General features: G+C 52.4%; 1 protein-coding gene across 3 annotated transcripts in view; it reads right to left on the reverse strand.

The window, feature by feature from the left end:
* The window catches only part of SSH1 (slingshot protein phosphatase 1), a 64,144-nt gene that overhangs the window by 40,790 nt on the left and 5,701 nt on the right, over positions 1–17,653 (reverse strand). The window lies entirely within an intron of this gene.

The following is a 17,653-nucleotide window of genomic DNA, read 5'->3' on the forward strand; positions in this document are numbered from 1 at the left end:
CTGGGTGGCTCAGTTGATTGAGCGTCTGACTTGGGCTTGGGTCACGATCTCACAGTTCATGGGCTCAAGCCCTGCATCGGGTTCTCTGTTGTCAGCGTGCAGCCTGCTTTGGATCCTCTGTCCCTCTCTCTCTGCCTCTCCCCCGCTTGCCTGTGTGCATGCACTCTCTCTCTCCTTTTCAAAAATAAACACAGACATTTTCAAAAAATTAAAAAATAAAATAAAATAAATTAAAAGTTCCAGGAGTACTTCTGATGCAGAGCCAGAACCCTGGACTTTAACAGTAACAGAAAACACAGAGAAGAGGGCCTTCCCACACGGGATTGCTAACAGTACCTTACACACTGCAGGTACATGATAAATGTTTTCTGCTGGTAAAAAATAACACCAATAAAAATGCACGGTCCTCTCAGGAGAGTAACATGACTCAGTGCCATGAGGGGAGGTCACGCCAGGTCAAAGAAAAGAATACCCTCCTTGGAAGCAGCCAAACAAGTGACAAAGAAATGCACGTGCCGGTCTTCTACCAAATACGTTCAGTGACAGCGTCCTGGCTTTCGAAAGGCGGCCCTGCGTCACGATATGAAATAACAATTAACAGAAAGACCAGCCCTGTGATCAGCTCTGCTGTGGACAAAGCATTCTGACTAACGTCAGTCACTTGATCTTCAAGAAACTCTTCGAGGGAGACCAGGCAGGCATTCTGACACTCCTCTTCCAGATGAGAACACAGAAGGTTACTTAACTGGTAGGATTTTAGTATTTCCGAGGCTACATCTTGCACAAAATCAGAGAATCAGAGCCTAAAACATAGGCTCTGGAAAGAGTCCCACATTGATCGAACTGGCTGAAATGAAATGAACTACTTGGACATGGATATCAACCCTCAGCTCTGTATGGTGATGGCTGAGCGGACTGTGGTTTGTCTAGCAGACGTGATGACAATTCTAGAAAAAGAAAAAAAAGGAATGAATGTAAAGTTGTCACCACAGAAAAGGTGGGCGCCAATGAACACTCCCAAGAGGAGTTTCTGTTAATTCCATTTCGAGGAACGAATATTTGCTGTGCCTGGGCAGTGCTAAATCCTGGGAATCCAGAAATGAAACAGACACGGTTCCTGCCTCCGAGCGACATTACATTCCGGGGGGTCAGACAGACACAGGACAGTCACTGCAACGTGATGCAGCGGGTTCCACAGTAGAGGGATGTATAGGGTCCTGTGTGTGCATACACATAGGCACACACGGATGTACATGGCAGGAGGGACCCCCAGCCCAGCCTGGGGGGTTCAAGGACATCTCCCTGGAGGAAACGAGACCAGGTTGGGCCTCGCAGAATCGGTAAACACGGAAAAGAGGAGCAGGCAGCAGGAGAGTAGGAAGATTACGTTATACATGCCCCATAACGAACAGAGGAAGATTTGGTCTCTTGTAAAAGGCCCTACTGTGAATTCATAAATGTCTATTCTGGTTTATAGGTCAGTTCCTTATAACTTTGGTTTGCATAAGTTGGTTTCGCAGAACTTGACCATCCCTGAGCATACTAATAAATTCAAGCTTCAGAAATTGCAACGTTAAGAACCAAACGTTGGGCCTAAAGTTGAGCCATCAACCTGTCAATGAGTTCTCGGTACCTGAATGCTTATGGGTAAGCCCATGGCACTCAATGTGTGTTATTTTAAATAAATAAATGATACCTTCGACCTGAATGGTGCTCTACAGTTTTCAGAAAGGCGGCCCTGCGTCACGAGATGAAATAACAATTAACAGAAAAGACAGATCAGCCCTGTGATCAGCTGTGCTGTGGACAAAGCACTCTGACTAATGTCAGTTACTTGACCTTCATGAAACTCTTCGAGGGAGACCAGGCAGGCATTCTGACACTCCTCTTCCAGACGAGAACATAGAAGGTTACCTAACTGGCAAGAAACCCTTGCCCCTCCATTTTTTCACTTAACCTTAAAATTTAAATCTTCTGATGGAAGAATCAAGACAGAGAAGAGGAATGACTTGTCTGTGGCCACACGTCGAAGAAGGGGCAGAACTGAGCCGAGAGGCTCCAAGTTCGGCACCCTCTCTGCAGGACGCCTGCCTCAGAGGGCAGGGGTGCCCGACCTGCGGCGCCGGAAGCGGTGGGCAAAGCTGGACGGACACAGACCCTCTTCCCGGCGAAGCCAAGCGTATGAAGACGGAAGGATGGAAAACTTACTATCCGCTCTTCCCCCATTTTGAACTCGTGTTTGAAGGTCACCCCGAAGTCGTGCCGAGGCCTTGTTGTTTTCCCTTTGTGCTCCGCAGCGCAGCTTGGCAGGGCCTCGGCCCCAAACGGCATTCTTCAGTGGCTCACCTGCCACACGTACCCGCGAGAGCTCCGAAACCGCTCTCCTCCACAGAATGCTGAGGACAGGGAAATTCCAGCTCGGGGGCGGTCTACTGAGGGAATGGGGTCATGGGCAAGAGGTGCCGGCAGGGCCCAGGACAAACGTCTCTGCTGCCGAGGCCTGTATTGTTTGGCTGGAAGGCGTGGGCTTTTCTCAGAGAGAAGGAATGTCCGAAAGCATTTCAGACAGCAAGAGACATTCTCTGAGGCCAGCTACACAGCTCTCCTTCATGTCAACGGGTAGGAGCGAGGGGCTCCTGCCAGCAATACACCAGCAAGTTCGCAAAAGCAGGATTATTTCCCCCCGCGACCCCTCCCCTTCTCCAGTGTAAGAAAGACTACAAATGATGCGCCTGGAGTTGGCTCTACAGACCTCAGGATGGGTCCCTCACGGCCCCCCGAGAGCCCTCAGGCCCCACCCGTGGAAGCTCGAGCTGGTGCTATCTTCCCCTGTACATCTGGGATACCGGGACCTAAGCCCCCTTAGGAGGGCAGAAGATACAAAGGCTGCATTGTGCTGGAAATGCAGTGGCAGCAAAGACAACCTAGCCAGCCAGAAATAACAGGCACCCGGAGGAAATGTTTTTGAAACAACGCAAAAATTCCAAGGACAGATTATCTCAACTGTCCCAGGTCCTTTGCCCTTTCTTTTCGGTACGCAGTCCTGCCCCACGTTCATGGGTTGCTGGGTCCCAACCCTTCCGGAGGGCCCTTCTTCCCCAGTTCGTCAGTTACCACTGCAGTTCTGGCCCCCTGCGTCCCCGCGAGCCACACAACATCCACTGGGGCCCCACTGCACGCCTGACTCTACGCTAGGTACTCAGAGTGTCCCTGCCAGAGAACGGACGTGCTCTCTACCCGCACGAGGGAGGCCACCAGCCGTAGGCACCTTCTGAACACTTGAAGGGTGGGGAGGGTGACTGACGTACTGAGATCTGTCATTTTATTAATTCCAATTGAATTCAAGTTTAATCAGCCACATGTGGTTGGTGGCTATGGTGGAGGGCAGCACAGCTTCAGAAGCTCTCCATCTACTGGGAATCAGGGCAGGGACCTCTGGCTTCTAATCCACTGCACAGATCCCAACCACAGCTCTTATTATGTCATTCCCGGCTCCAGAACTTTCAGTGATGTGACATTATCTGTAGAGTCCCAACAGGCTGGTGCTAGCTTTCTATGGTAGCCACAATTAGCCATTACATGTTGCTAACCTCAGCTTCATTCATCTGATGCTCTTTGACCTCGAGGAGCTCATAAAACAAGTAGGAAAAGGGTTTATAATAAAAACCTTCTTTGTATTACCTCGTACACGATTTCTCCCACACTCCACATATTCTCTGTTTTCTCTCTATGCGGTCTTCCTCAACTCTCCTACCCTGGCCTCTGTTCGCGGCCTTCTCTCTCTCCTGTCTGCCTCCCTACCTCGTGCCCACTCGCTAGCATCCACACCTTCTCCAGGAAGCCCTCCTTGGCTGCCCCCAGCTGCGAAAAGCCCTGGCTCTTCCCTTTCAACATCTTATAGCACCTTCTCTCTTCTTGCAGGTGAGGAAGCTGAGGCTTAGAGGCTAAGTCACTCATGCAAGGTCATATGCTTCGAAAGTGATAGGGGGCACCTGGGTGGCTCAGTCGGTTAAGTGTCCGACTTCGGCTCAGGTCATGATCTCACGGCTTATGAGTTCGAGCCCCGTGTCTGGCTCTGTGCTGACAGCTCAGAGCCTGGAGCCTGCTTCGGATTCTGTGTCTCTCTCTCGCTCTGCCCCTCCCCTGCTCATGCTCTGTCTCTCTCAAGAATAAATAAAACATTAAAAAAAAAAAAAGAAAAAAAGAAAGTGATAGGAACCTAAGACCCCTGGTTTCCAAATTGTGTTCCCAGACATACTTACTACTAACTTATGGTGAAGTTACCCTCACGCCAGAGTTTTTGAACTTCACAATAGGACACTAGACCAGAGCACACATAATTTCCTAAAGCTCCTTCCTTGCCTGACATACAGTAAATTCTAAGTAAATACTCATAAACAAACTCACAGAGCTGACTTCCTGTTCAGTCTCAAACCACTGCATGACTTACTCACCTTAGTAACCTCTAAGCAGCTGGAACATGGGGTGTTTACAACCCATAGGACGAACTGGACACATAAGACTCACCACATAAATGCCACAAGTGAAGATACAGTCACCTGGCGGTCAGGTCCCCTTGGCCCCCAAATGTACTGAACAATACAGCCACCAGGTTCTCCACATCACCCTGAGGGTCTTGACAGCCAGGACTGTGACGTGTCCATCTCTGGGTCCCTGAGGGCCCAAAAGGCAGTGTGCACTCAATGAATGCAACTCCAATAACGAACACCTCCGCTGAGTGTGGTGCTAAGCAATTTACACATATTAACTAACCTGATCCTCAGCGTCTGTGAGGGAAACGGAGGCTCAGAGAGGCTGAGTGGCTTGCCCGAGTTCACGTGGCCAAGAAGTGGAGGAACCAGGACAGGAAACCAGGAATTAGGACTCTGAGCCTCTACTGACCTGACACCTCGGGAAAACAGCAACAAGAATGCTGCCCTCGGGGCGCCTGGGTGGCTCAGTCGGTTGAGCGTCCGACTTCGGCTCAGGTCATGATCTTATGGTCCGTGAGTTTGAGCCCCGCATTGGGCTCTGTGCTGACAGCTCAGAGCCTGGAGCCTGCTTCGGATTCTGTGTCTCCCTCTCTCTCTGACCCTCCCCTGTTCATGCTCTGTCTCTCTCTGTCTCAAAAATAAATAAAACATTAAAAAAATTTTTTTAAATAAGAATGCTGACCTCTCTAAGTGGAGGAGGGGGTGTGGTGAGCAGGGCTAGGAAGGCGCCTATGCAGACAAGAGGTGGCTGCAGAGACGGGAGGCTGGTTACAGCCAGGGACACCGATCAGACAAGCAAATGCGCTCGGGACAATTTCTCGCAGTAGGAGAAGGGAATCATAAATACGGAGAGGGAGAAAACCGGAACGAACCCTGAGGTGTTGGATCAGAGTGGAAGGTACCGGTCTGAACTCATGGTTCTCAACGTTATTTAGATGGACAGGAAAAGAGATGCAGGTGTGTGTGCATGCGTGTGCGTGTGCGTGCGTGTGTGTGTGCATGTGCGTGCACACCCTTACTCGCATGCCCTAATTCTGCCCACTGAGAGGGCCTGAGGAGGGCAACACCCACACAGTAAGAGGCACATAAATTCCATTCGCCACTAGGGGCGCCTGGGTGGCTCAGTCGGTTAAGCGTCCGACTTCAGCTCAGGTCACGATCTCGCGGTCCGTGAGTTCGAGCCCCGCGTCGGGCTCTGGGCTGATGGCTCAGAGCCTGGGGCCTGCTTCCGGTTCTGTGTCTCCCTCTCTCTCTGCCCCTCCCCCGTTCATGCTCTGTCTCTCTCTGTCTCAAAAATAAATAAAACGTTAAAAAAAAATTAAAAAAAAAATTCCATTCGCCACTAAACAGAACCGGGGCTCCTTGGAGAAATGGCTGATTCTGGATACGGGGTACAGAAAGCACAAGATGAGGCCCGAAAAAGGAAGGCAGTGCTGAAGGATGGCGGGGACATGTCAAGGGTCACGAGAGCCAGCATGGATGTGACCCCAGTGGCCAAGTCAGGCATAATCTGAACTTTGAAGTCAGCAATACAACCAATGGATTATAAACCGCGGAATGAAACAAACATGAGTCCGTACAGATATAAATAGACAAGTTGATGGGGGATGGGATTAACATAATTTCCAAGTACTGCCTAAGAAACACCACCCAAATCTAATCTCCGGGAAACACCACGCAAACCTAAACTGAGGGACACTGTACAAGATGATTGATGAGCCTGCCCCCTTCAAAAGTGTCCTGGTCATGTCAAAGACGGAGGAAATGTCCTAGAATGAAGGAGTCTCAGACAGGACAGCTACAAGCAACGTGCAATCATGAACTGGGCCCTTTTATTACCAAGGAGCTTATTGAGTCAAATGGCAGACCTTCAATGGGGTCTGGAGGACCAGACGGTGGTAATGTATCAGTATCAGGGTCAAGGGTCAATGGTCTGGTCTGTAGAGGGTCCCTGCCTGCATTCAAAGGGTGATGGGCTTCAGGCTGGCAACTTTACTCTCAAACGGTTCAGGAAAAAGTTCTTTGTGCTGTCTTTGCTGTAAGTTTTATAAACTTCCCTGTAAGTTCTACATCATTTCAAAATCTAAAACTTATTTCAAAAATTTCCACTTATTTGGGTGTGGGGGACGTATTACTTGTAATTATTCTTTACAGACAGGTGATAAAAGCACTTTTTTTTTGTTTGTTTATTTTGAGAGGGAGAGAATGAAAGCGGGGGAGAGGGAGGGTAAGAAAAAGAGAGGGAGAGAACTCCAAGCATGTTCCACGCTGTCAGCACAGAGTCCCACGAGGGGCTCGAACCCACGAACCGTGAGATCATGACCCGAGCCAAAACCGAGAGTGGATGCTCAACCGACTCAGCCCCTGATAAAAGCTTTTAAGACCACTTTATCAGTCAGTTTGCCAGTGGCACACTTCACGGCCTTCCTCTTTCAACTTTTGGAGGCTTTTCTACCCTCACGGACGCAGATCTCCGCCTGCCTTGGGATCTTTTTCCCTCCCTGCATTTTCCGGGATGGAGGCAGCCTTGCTTCGGACGCAAGGCAGTGGAGAATGATGGGAAACTCTGCTCTTCCAGTTCCTCCTGGTCTATGTGTGTCCAGAGTTTGAGGGCCTCGTGCACACACAGCCCTGACCCATGTAAAACCTAATTTTAGCATTTTCCTGCTTGAGACCACACTTCTGAAACAGCGGGAGGCCAACCTGCCCATGCGAGCCTTCCATTGTGAAAGGCACATGGAGTCAGGATGCTGCGGGCCTGCAGGATGTGACTCAGCATCCTGTTTTCAATGTTTGGAACCAAGCACTGCCGCTGACCTCACCTCTCCAGACCACAAATACCCAGGTTAATTGGTGGGATGGGCCCGCAGCATCAGCTCCCTCTGTAGGCCTCAGGGCCAAACCTAAGACAACCTGCTTATCCGCCCACCACATTGGGTCTGGCAGAAGAATTCTTCAGAGAGGAACTGACCAGGTGGTATGTTGAGGAATACCATGAATCAAGCAAACGATCTTGTTTCTCTCTTTGCTCTGACTACTAGGAAGCTCAACGTCAGATCTATAGCCACACTCTGGTAACCGTACCAACATCATGCCATGCATTCCACATCCACATCTCCTGGCTTCACCTTCTTTTCCCCCACTGTCTCTATATCCCACTTGCCTCACTAATTTTAAATTATACTGTTTTCTATGAATTTTATTACACGGTGTTTCAAATCCCCTTTGGACAGAGCTATGGTAGACATAGCATACACACATTGCCTCTGGAGGTAAGGGTTGTTTTTTGTTTTTTGTTTTTAGCAAGACTCCCCAGCATTTAGCACAGAGGCTAATATATAGATGCTAAATATATATTGGTTGAGATGACAAATAAAGCAAATAACTCAAAAACTGTCTCTGTGACCAGGTTGCCTTGCAAGAGATACTCCTCCCTCCCACCCTACAGGGTGGGGTCTGGAAAGGGGTGCTAGGGCCTTAGACGGCAGGCTCCTTAGGGATCCCTCTTGCCGTGTGGTTCAGCGGCCTCAACCCCAGACTTAAAGAGCCACTCCCAAACTGCCACCTGCAGCAGACCAGGCACAGAACAGGCAGGGCCTGGACATCTAGGAAACGACAAGTGATATCCAGAGGCGGCAGCCGGCCTGGCCGTCTCCAAACCACATCCCTCCCTTGTGGGAATTTCGACTGGACCCAGATTTGGGGAAACACACCACGAGAACTCTTGCCAAGTATGGGCCAAGCCTTGACTGGGACTTACTTCTGCCAGGGCACGGGGGCCCCCAGCAGGGAGAGCACCAGACATTTCCTAATACCAAACAACCATGTTCTTTAAAACAAAGTCTTTTTAAAAATAACTTCAAAAGTAGCCGAAAGGATAGATGGATGGAAGGAAGGAAGGAAGGAAGGAAGGAAGGAAGGGAAGGAAAGAAAGAAAGAAAGAAAGAAAGAAAGGGAAAGAAAGATCTGTAAAAATAAGGGCACACCAGACAGGATGCTTCCCAGATAGGTCTGGTACAAGGTTCAGCGGAACTTGGAAGGGAAACAGGCCAAGTGTTGACTGTTTCTCCTCTCAGATTCCACTTGGTTGACCTTTGGTCTTTTGTGGTGAAACTGGGCATCAGTGGAGGGGAAGAAGGTCAGGACAGCAGCTGGAGGGGCTGGTACTCACTACCATCAATGAAAATAGCAGCTAAAGAAACAACAACAGAAAAACAGCTCCCATGTGTCCGTCAGTATCCGCAAGGATTCCACCCCCCACCCCCACCCCCCCACCCCCCACCCCCGCTTCACAGTACAAGACTCTGCCTAGGTCTCTCGAGGGCCCTGAGAGTGAGGAGGACTTTTCCTCGGTTTCGGGGAGGGCAGGCAGCTGGGTGGCAGGGCCCGTCCCCTGATCCAAAGGCCCTGGGGGACCTCTGCAATCTACATGGCAGCCTGCCATCTCCCTGGGATTCTGGGAGGGCAGCGAGGCTGGCCAGCTGGCTTCCCCATCGGCACACCATCTTGGCCGCCGTGGGAGTTGTCACAGTACCGACCCCATCTCGAAGTGGGACTCACAGACACGCCCCCACCCCAGCCCAATTACTGCCATGCCTTGAAAATGGCTCCTTCTGACTCTGATTAATCCTATTTTGATTAACTCTGTTTTCTTACTGCAGCCTTCCTTGAAGCAGAACGACTTGTTTTGGATGTTCTCCTAGTCTTAGGAATTTTCTAATAAGTTGTTCAAATCCAGAGGTCTGTCTACAGCACGACGTACGGGCCAAAGGCGGGTTCGGGAGGCGGGAGTCCCTTCCTTCCAGCCCGCTCGTGACGGCGAAGTGTGGCTCGCCCAGGGCTCTGCTGAGGAGCCCACGGTGGGTCCAAGCAAAGGGCCTACTTTCTCCCAGAGGCCACGCCGGTGTTCTCCATCTCAGGGTCAACCATGACCCTGACATGGCTAGGCACCCCACAAATACGTGACCTTGCCCTCAGTGCCGGAATGAAGGAGAAAGCGGGCAGTCTGTTACAAGTCTAGAGCGAACGATTAGAAGTACGGAGCACCACGGGACTAGGCCGTACTCTCATCCTGTCTCATCACTTTACCAAGGAGTAAGTGGAGGCCCAGAGATGTTTAGTGACCTGCCTAAGGTTGCACAGCAGATGACACATCTCAGGACAGAACCCAGGTTTTCTGACTCCCTCTCACAGCCGTGTTCCACTTACCGTAAGGGTGGCTGCCAACACCAGCGTCCGCCACGAAGGAAGAGCTGGCTTGAGCATTCGCAGTGTGCGCACGCGCTCCCGGGTGCGCTCGGCGTGTGGGAAGAATGAGACCAGGGCCCTGTGGCATTCTTTTGAAGTCTAAGTACTGGTGTTTCGAAAGTTTAATGAAACCTCCTAGGCTCTGAGCAAAATTCATTTTAAGTTAACCTTAATAGTAAGTTTAATTAACTTCCAGCAGAATCAAATTACCTCTTTTCCTCTGTCCTCGTTTGTCCCCTCTCGAGGATGAGTTTTCTTTCCTTTTTTTTTTTTTTTAATGTTTACTTATTTATTTTGAGAGAGAGAGAGAATGAGCATGAGCAGGGAAGGGGGAAGGGGAGAGGGGGAGGGAGGGAGGGAAAGAGAGAGAGAGAGAGAGAGAGAGAGAGAGAGAGAGAGAATCCCAAGCAGGCTCCACACTGTCAGCACAGAGCCCAACACAGGGCTCGAATTCACAAACCGTGAGATCATGACTGAGCTGAAATCAAAAGTCGGACGCGTAACCTACCGAGCCCCCCAGGCGCCCCTCTAGGATGAGTTTTCTAACAGCAACAGCAATTTAACACGTACTGAAGGGCAAATTCTGATTTGAAAATCAAATGTGCCGACACACCAGGAGTAACACCTGAGTTAATCTAAAGGGAAGAGCAGGACAGTATAATGGCCACAGGATTTTAAGTTCGTGTACCCCAGTGTTTAAATCTGGGGGTCAGTGGGAAGCTACCAACTATTAAGCCGGGGGTGGGGTCAGGGGAGGACAGGAAAGGATGTGCTCAACACAAAACCGCCTGTCTCCTGTGAGGGACCTGGCGGAGCAGAAAGGGACGTGGGATTCTGAGTCACAGAGACCTGCATGCAAACCCTGGTCCCGGACTCCCACTTGCCTTTTCTGAGCGCAGTTTCCTGGTTTCCTAAAGCGGGGCAGCAGCCGCCCCGGAGGCTGTGGTGACAACAAAATAAGGTCCAGTGCACAGGGTTCCAAACCCAGCGCCTGCACCCGCCGGCACCCAGTAAACAGAAGCTGGGACTGGTATTCCCCAGGTGCTCTGCCCATCGACCGCCTGGTGACCGCCTGGGAAGGGGATGACGTCACAGTTCTCACTCTCAGTGCAGCTCAGGGGGACCTGCGACTTGCGAAATAAAGCACACAGCTCATGGTGAGACCGCTAGGGTCCAGGTGGGAAGAAGGGCTACAAAGCCATGGTTCCTCTGGGGAGTGGGGGGGGGGGGGGCTCCTTCGTCTCTGCCTCCTGGTGAGAGATCCAAACCACGGGCAGGAGGGCCCGTAGAGATGGCTCCTGAACTTGGGGGTGGAGGACAGGTTTTGAAGGCAGAGAGACAGGGAGCCTGAGGGAGACTCTACCACTTTGTACCGCGTGAAATTAGGCCAGTTAATGTCTCCAAAGCTCTCCCTCCAAATGGGAGACCAAAATGGCGCCTTCCTTACAGGATGTTCGCGAAGATTAAATGACATACTGCACAAAAGGCGACTCGTGGAGTGGAGCACGTGTGAAGGTTCGCTTCACCTCCGTCCCTGCTTCCTTTTTTCTCCTCAGCACTTACTAACCCGCTGGCAACGTGCTAGTTTAGCTTACTTCCTGCCTCGTCTGCCCCAACAGAGCGTCGGCCGTGAGGGCAGGGATGGGTCTCGTTCGCTGCTGTATTCCCAGCTCCTCGAACAGGGGTTGGTGCATAGTAGGTGCCCAATAAATATCTGTTGAATGAATGGCTCGTAAGCAGACAGGTTAGGACAGAGGGGTACTGAGACTGTATCTAACAGTGCCTCTGTTGCCAAACTGCAGGGGGAAATGGCAGGAAAAATCTCTCTGTCCTTAGTATCCTGTGTGTCACCGAGGCGCACTTTGAGTTCCTCCATGTGAAAAAGAACGCAGGAAAGTCGATTTATGAGACTTCGATGGCCCATCCGGCACGTGCCAGGCGCCGTGAGGGTCGAACCCAGGAAGGAAGGCCTTGTCGTGTTGTTCAAGGCCCCGGGCTCAGGCGGGCCTCGCGCTTGGTTAGCTCTGCTCCCACCATCTTGAAATTCTTAACCGGTTTTTACCAAAGGCCTCCACAATTTTCATTCTGTACTGGGATCCACAAATCACGCAGCCGGCTCTGCCAGTGGGGGAACATTTATGCACTTAAGTAAATACACGACCAAGCAAGTCTCAAGTCCCGAGTCCCGAGGAAGGAGAAAGGAGAGAAAAATGCAAGTGGGGAGGAAAAGGAAGGGCCATGAATCTCTTCCTACAGAAGCTGGCCCCTGAAGGAGAGACAGGCAGGGGGCATTTGCACAGTGTCTACGATGGTGAAGAGAGTCGTGGAGTTATGACATTTAATTCTGACGACAATCCTACAAGCTGCGGACGATCTGGCCCGCTGCCTAGTGAGGTGACAGATGACAGAGGTGGGAACCAAACCCAGGCCTGTCCCCTACAGCCGAAGCTCATGGACAGAGATGCAAGGGTCAGTGCAGTGGTGTTCCAGAGGACGATCATCAAAGTGGAAGTGAATCCAAGAGGCGCCAAGCCTGAAGGCGTGAACAAGCGTGTGGGTGCTGACAGGAAAGTGGCACTCACTGGCGTGGCAGTCGAAGCCTGTGGGCTCACTGGTGCTTCCGGCCCCTTCCCTCGAGGACCGAGCGTCCCTCAGTCGGCATCACCTTGACATAATGCACCCACAGGCCGAGACCAGTGGGCAGAATTCTGAGATGGCCCAAGGTCCCAGCCTCTGATGCAGGTGCCCTGGGTGAGCCCCCCTCCTGAGCGTGGCACGACCAGGTAATAGGAGGAGACAGCTGCTCCCATAATTAGGTTACAATCTACGGCCAAGGTGACGGGGTGGCCACTCCTCTGACTGCATTCCTTTCCAAGATTCCATAGCGGCCAATTCTCTTCGTCGGCCTCGAAGAAGCGAGCCACGGTGACCTTCCATAGCTGCAAGAACAGGAATCCTGCCAAGGACCACGTAAGCTTGGACGAGGACTCATACCTCTGAGGAGACCCCTGGCCCTGGCCGACACCTTGACTACCGCACGTGAGACGCCACGCAGAGGACCCAGCTGAAGCACGTCCAGGCTCCTGACCCTGGTAACTGCGAGATGAGAACTGGGAATTGTTTTGGACTGCCAGGTGTGGGGCAGCTTGTTACACAGCAACTGTGAACTGATACAGCAACCTGCTGCAGAGCCAGGGTGCAGGGGATACTTGACCCCTCTTGGCAGGATTTAACTGGACGGACTATCAACAATAAAGTCCAGGCCAAGAAACAGTGGAGAAAGACAGAGACGAACCCCAAAGGGTGAACACGCATAAAACACAGGGTGCTGAACGGAGCCGGGGAAGCACGGTCTACAGAGCGAGGCCACGGCCACCCCAGGATGCTGTGGGCAGGGGGAGGGAAGGTACAACCCTACTCCGGATGGTTATAAGGAGAGTGGGGTCCTCTGGGGAGCTCCGGGTCAAGATCCAACGGGGAAGAAAGCACGCAGGGAAAAGCAGGGGTGCGGGGAGTCTGCAGTTTGCCACGGACACCAGGTAAGACGGAGAAAACGAAGTCCCACTGCCTTGGCCCGAACGTCTGCTTGGGCAGGCAAGAAAACAAAACGAAAAGGACTCCAATGAACACTTTCATACGCTTGGCTTAGAAACGCTGCATGGAAACAACAACAACAACAAAAAAACATTCACTCCCGATCCACCCTCTGGAAACAACACAACCATATTCTCTCCCTGGGGCCCTGCCTGGCACACAAGCGCTTACGGCTCATGCCAGACTGAGGCAGCTCCCAGGACGGTGAGGGAGCCAGGAGCCGCCGCCAGCAAAGCCATCTGCTCACCAATTCCCACAGTCTGAGCGGCACGGCTTCCAGAAGGGTACTGCTGGAGGCCGGCGGCAGCCTGCGCACGCGGAGGGCAGGGGAAAGGACGCAGGGAACTGGGTCTGGGTTGCTCTGCACCAGTCAGCTTCGTTCTGGGCCCGGGGTGAGCTGCTCCTGAGATGTTTCCCGGGAGGCCTTCAGAGAAACTGTCTGAATCACGACAGGGATTCTGCAGCAGGTGCCTTCCCATTTGCATCTCACAGGGACTCAGCCGGGTCACAGGGCATCCACGGCAGCGGCCCTCTGAGGGGCCCCACGCGAACACAGTGGACACCACACCCGCAGGAAGTCAAGCCCTCTAGGTCTGGGCCGTGAACTAACACTGACATGAACAACAGCTCACGAGGACCAAACGTAGTGATGGTTCTTCACGCCCATCACGAGCCGGGCTCTGCCTGAGGAGCCCCGCACCAGCTACTCCACAACCTGGAAGGTCGCAGCTGTATGTGTTTTACGGATGGAACAAGAGAGACCCACAAAGGTGTCGTAAAGGTGCGGAGGTAAAGGAGCTCGGCTACCAGGGCAGGAGCCAGGGTCTGAACCTCCGTCTGCCTGACTCCAGACCCCTCGCTGTCCCCTCCGCGCCTCGCTCCTGCTCATACAGGTGAGCGATCTACCGCAGGGTCAAAACAGAGCACACATATTTAAACTGTTGAAATGTCATGCACAGGCTGAGAACTAAGGCCCTGTCCCTAAGGCAAGGGCCACCTACGGCGGGGGACGAGACAAAAGCACACGCACCTGCGATGCTGGGCGGGTGTGGTACCTGCCGGAGTGGGGCAAGCCACACACATCGGGGGTGGGAGCACGGAGCCCGCCGTGAGGACTGTGGCCAACTGGAACCGGCTTCAAGAAGGAGCATGGCCAGGGAGCGGGACAGAGACGCAGCACGTACGAGCGGGGGGTGGGAGCAGGGGCAGCAGTGGAGGGTGAGGGTGGAAGGCAGCAAAGGTGGGACCAGAGCAAGGAGCCCAGGCCAGGGGCGCTTCGAGATAGTATCCATCTGACGGCGGGGACGAAAGCCCGAGGGAGGAGGGATGGAGGGGACGATGGTCTGACACAGAGCAGGGGAGGTGTCAGGATCTGAATGATAGTGCCACCAGGGGAAACTGGGGAAGAGGACCAGCTGAGACACAGAAGACCCACCGATGCCATTCAGCCATTTCCTGGTCACGGGTGAGCCGAAGAGAAGTCCATGGATGACCCGAAAAATTAAAATTTTTATACACTTCCTTTTTTTTTTTTTAGTTTATTTATTCACTTTTGAGAGAGAGAGAGAGAGAGAGAGAGAGAGAGAGAGAGAGAGACAGCAGGGGAGGGGCAGAGAGAGAGAGAGGGAGACACAGAATCCGAAGCAGGTTCCAGGCTCCACACGGTCAGCGCAGAGCCCGACGCGACTCTCGAACTCACGAACCGTGAGATCATGACCTGAGCTGAAGTCAGACGCTCAGGCAACTGAACCACCCAGGCGCCCCAAAGATGAGAACTTTTGATGAAAGGTAGACAGAGGGGAGGGGAGAGAGGAATATCCCGCTGTCCCCAGTTTTTCTGCCTGCCGGCAACCCTTCAAAACCAACCTGAAGCACAGAGAAATCCCCTCCCGGCCCAGATGAGCAAACACAACTGACTCTTCCATTAATTCTTCTAGAGGCCTGAGGAGCAAAGGCTTGAAAATGCAAACGAACACACGGATGTCAATGGGTTTCCGTCAAAGCTTAAAGCAGGCCACCACAGCTTCTACTGTCTGCTACAAGGGTTAGAAAGCAGGATGGAGGGGCGCCTGGGTGGCTCAGGTTAAGCGTCTGACTTTGGCTCAGGTCATGATCTCAAAGTTCGTGGGTTTGAGCCCCGCATCGGGCTCTGTGCTGACAGCTCAGAGCCTGGAGCCTGCTTCGGATTCTGTGTCTCCTTCTCTCTCTGCCCTTCTCCCGCTTGTACTCTCCCCCAACCTGCCTCTCAAAAATAAATAAGTATTTAGGGGCGCCTGGGTGGCTCAGTCGGTTGAGCGTCCGACTCCGGCTCAGGTCATGATCTCACAGTCCGTGAGTTCGAGCCCCACATTGGGCTCTGTGCTGACAGCTTAGAGCTTGGAGCCCGCTTCAGATTCTGTGTCTCCCTCTCTCTCTGCTCTTCCCCCACTCGTGCTCTGTCTTTCTCTGTCTCTCAAAGATGAATAAATGTTAAAAAAAAAAAAATTAAAAAAGAAAGCAGGACGGATGGGTGCCTAGGCGGCTCAGTTGGTTAAGTGTCCGACTCTTGATCTCGGCTCAGGTCACGATCTCACGGTTGGTGGGATCGAGCCCCGCGTCAGGCTCTGTGCTGAGAGCGCAGAGCCTGCTTGGCATTCTCTATCCCCCTCTCTCTGTGCCTCTTCCCCACTCACACTCTTTCTCTTGAAATAAATAAATAAACAGTGAAAAAAAAAAAGCCAACAGGATGGAGTCGTGGGCCTGAAAATGGGGAGTGAGGCCAAGGTGGGGGAAGAGCGACTAAGAAGGGAACCCAGGAGGACAAGCTCAGAGCCCAGGTCCCCGGCTCCAGGCGAGGGTCCCCCAGGGCTCACAAGGGTGGGTGGCGGGGCCGGCTGGTAACAGCGGTGAGGGATTCCCGCGGGCAGCAGACATCCAGGAGGCACCGCCCCAAGTTAGCGGGGCTCCCCGGTCCCGGCCCTGGCAATGCCTCCAACCAGCTGGTGGCAGGCAGGCTCCCTCACCTGGACATCTGACTCCTGGACAGCTGACTCCAGCAAACCACGACACCGGTCTCCGGAAAGGCGGCGTCCTATGGTCAACCCAGGTGGTGGAGGCCACAGAGGCCTCGCTTCAAATACAGTACCTGCCGCGTGCAACCCTGGGCCTCAGGCTCCTCCCCTGTAAACTGGGAAAACCCTCCCAGGGCCAGTGAGAGGATTAAGCATGGCAATGTGCAGAGCGGACTTCCCTTCCCTTTGCGAGGTCTGCTCCAGCTCCAAACAGTGCACAGAAAGGGGCCTTTTACTGCCCCCCCAGGGTGCACGCATCTTCAGATCACCGCTATTTGTGAGTTCTTACGAAGTGAAACAATTCACGACACTATGCCGTCTGCTAATTAAGGGCGATTTGGAAAAAAAACCCCAAAACGAAACAGTAGTTCTTCGTCCCCAAAGACAATCTAAGTGAGAGAGCTAAATCCTTTGTCCAGGGCAAGAGCCCTGACAGAAAGGGGAGGGCTCAGGGGTGGAAGACGTTCCGGCTCCAGGTAAGCGCTGCAGGGAGGCTGGGGCAGGAGAGGTGCCGGCACAGGCTTCCGGGCTGCTGGTCTGGCCCCTCCGCCGGCACTTCCTCCCCCAGACAGCCTCCCAAGAGCCACCTGCACTTCTTCCCCTCTTCGCCTCCGCAGAAGAGAGCCGAGCACGAGTCAGATCCACAACACGGCCCGTTACTGCCCCCAGTTGGGAGTCTGGCTGATTCCAGCCTTGGAGCCCTGACCTCGACCCTGAGCAACCGAACGCCCCGAGTGACAGAGTAAATCTGTCATCGTCCCCCAGGGGAACGTTAAAGTGAGGGCCCAGCCACTGAAATAAGACATCTCTGGGTTTTGTAGGCTATTGCTTCCCTCCACGTACAATCTTTGGAAATAACACACGCCACAATAAAAGTGTTTTCTTGCCTTTCGCTCAAAGACACAAAACCTTCAGAGACAGGTTAAAAGCATGTTTTTACCACTTCTGCATGTGAGCTTAACCAGAATATCCTGCTCTCCGTAATGAATGGTGGACCCCAGTTTCTGAACACACATTCCCTTTTCCAATTAGTTTTCCTCCTCCTAAGATGAAACAGACATTTTTTTTTTTTTAAGACTAATATCCTTGGAACTCTATTTACTTTTTTAGACTCTGAGAGTCAGAGCTTAAGACTGGCACCTTAGCCTAGAATGCATGATATGATAAGAACACATTACAGAAGGGAGTGCTACGTCTTCCATAAACAAAACACCCAAAAGGCCGCCTTGCTTTTTGGCAAAGAAAAATAAAAATGCTTTGGGGGTCTAC

The sequence above is a fragment of the Prionailurus bengalensis genome, chromosome D3 (assembly GCF_016509475.1).
Source record: "Prionailurus bengalensis isolate Pbe53 chromosome D3, Fcat_Pben_1.1_paternal_pri, whole genome shotgun sequence".
Classification (NCBI taxonomy): Eukaryota; Metazoa; Chordata; class Mammalia; order Carnivora; family Felidae; genus Prionailurus; species Prionailurus bengalensis.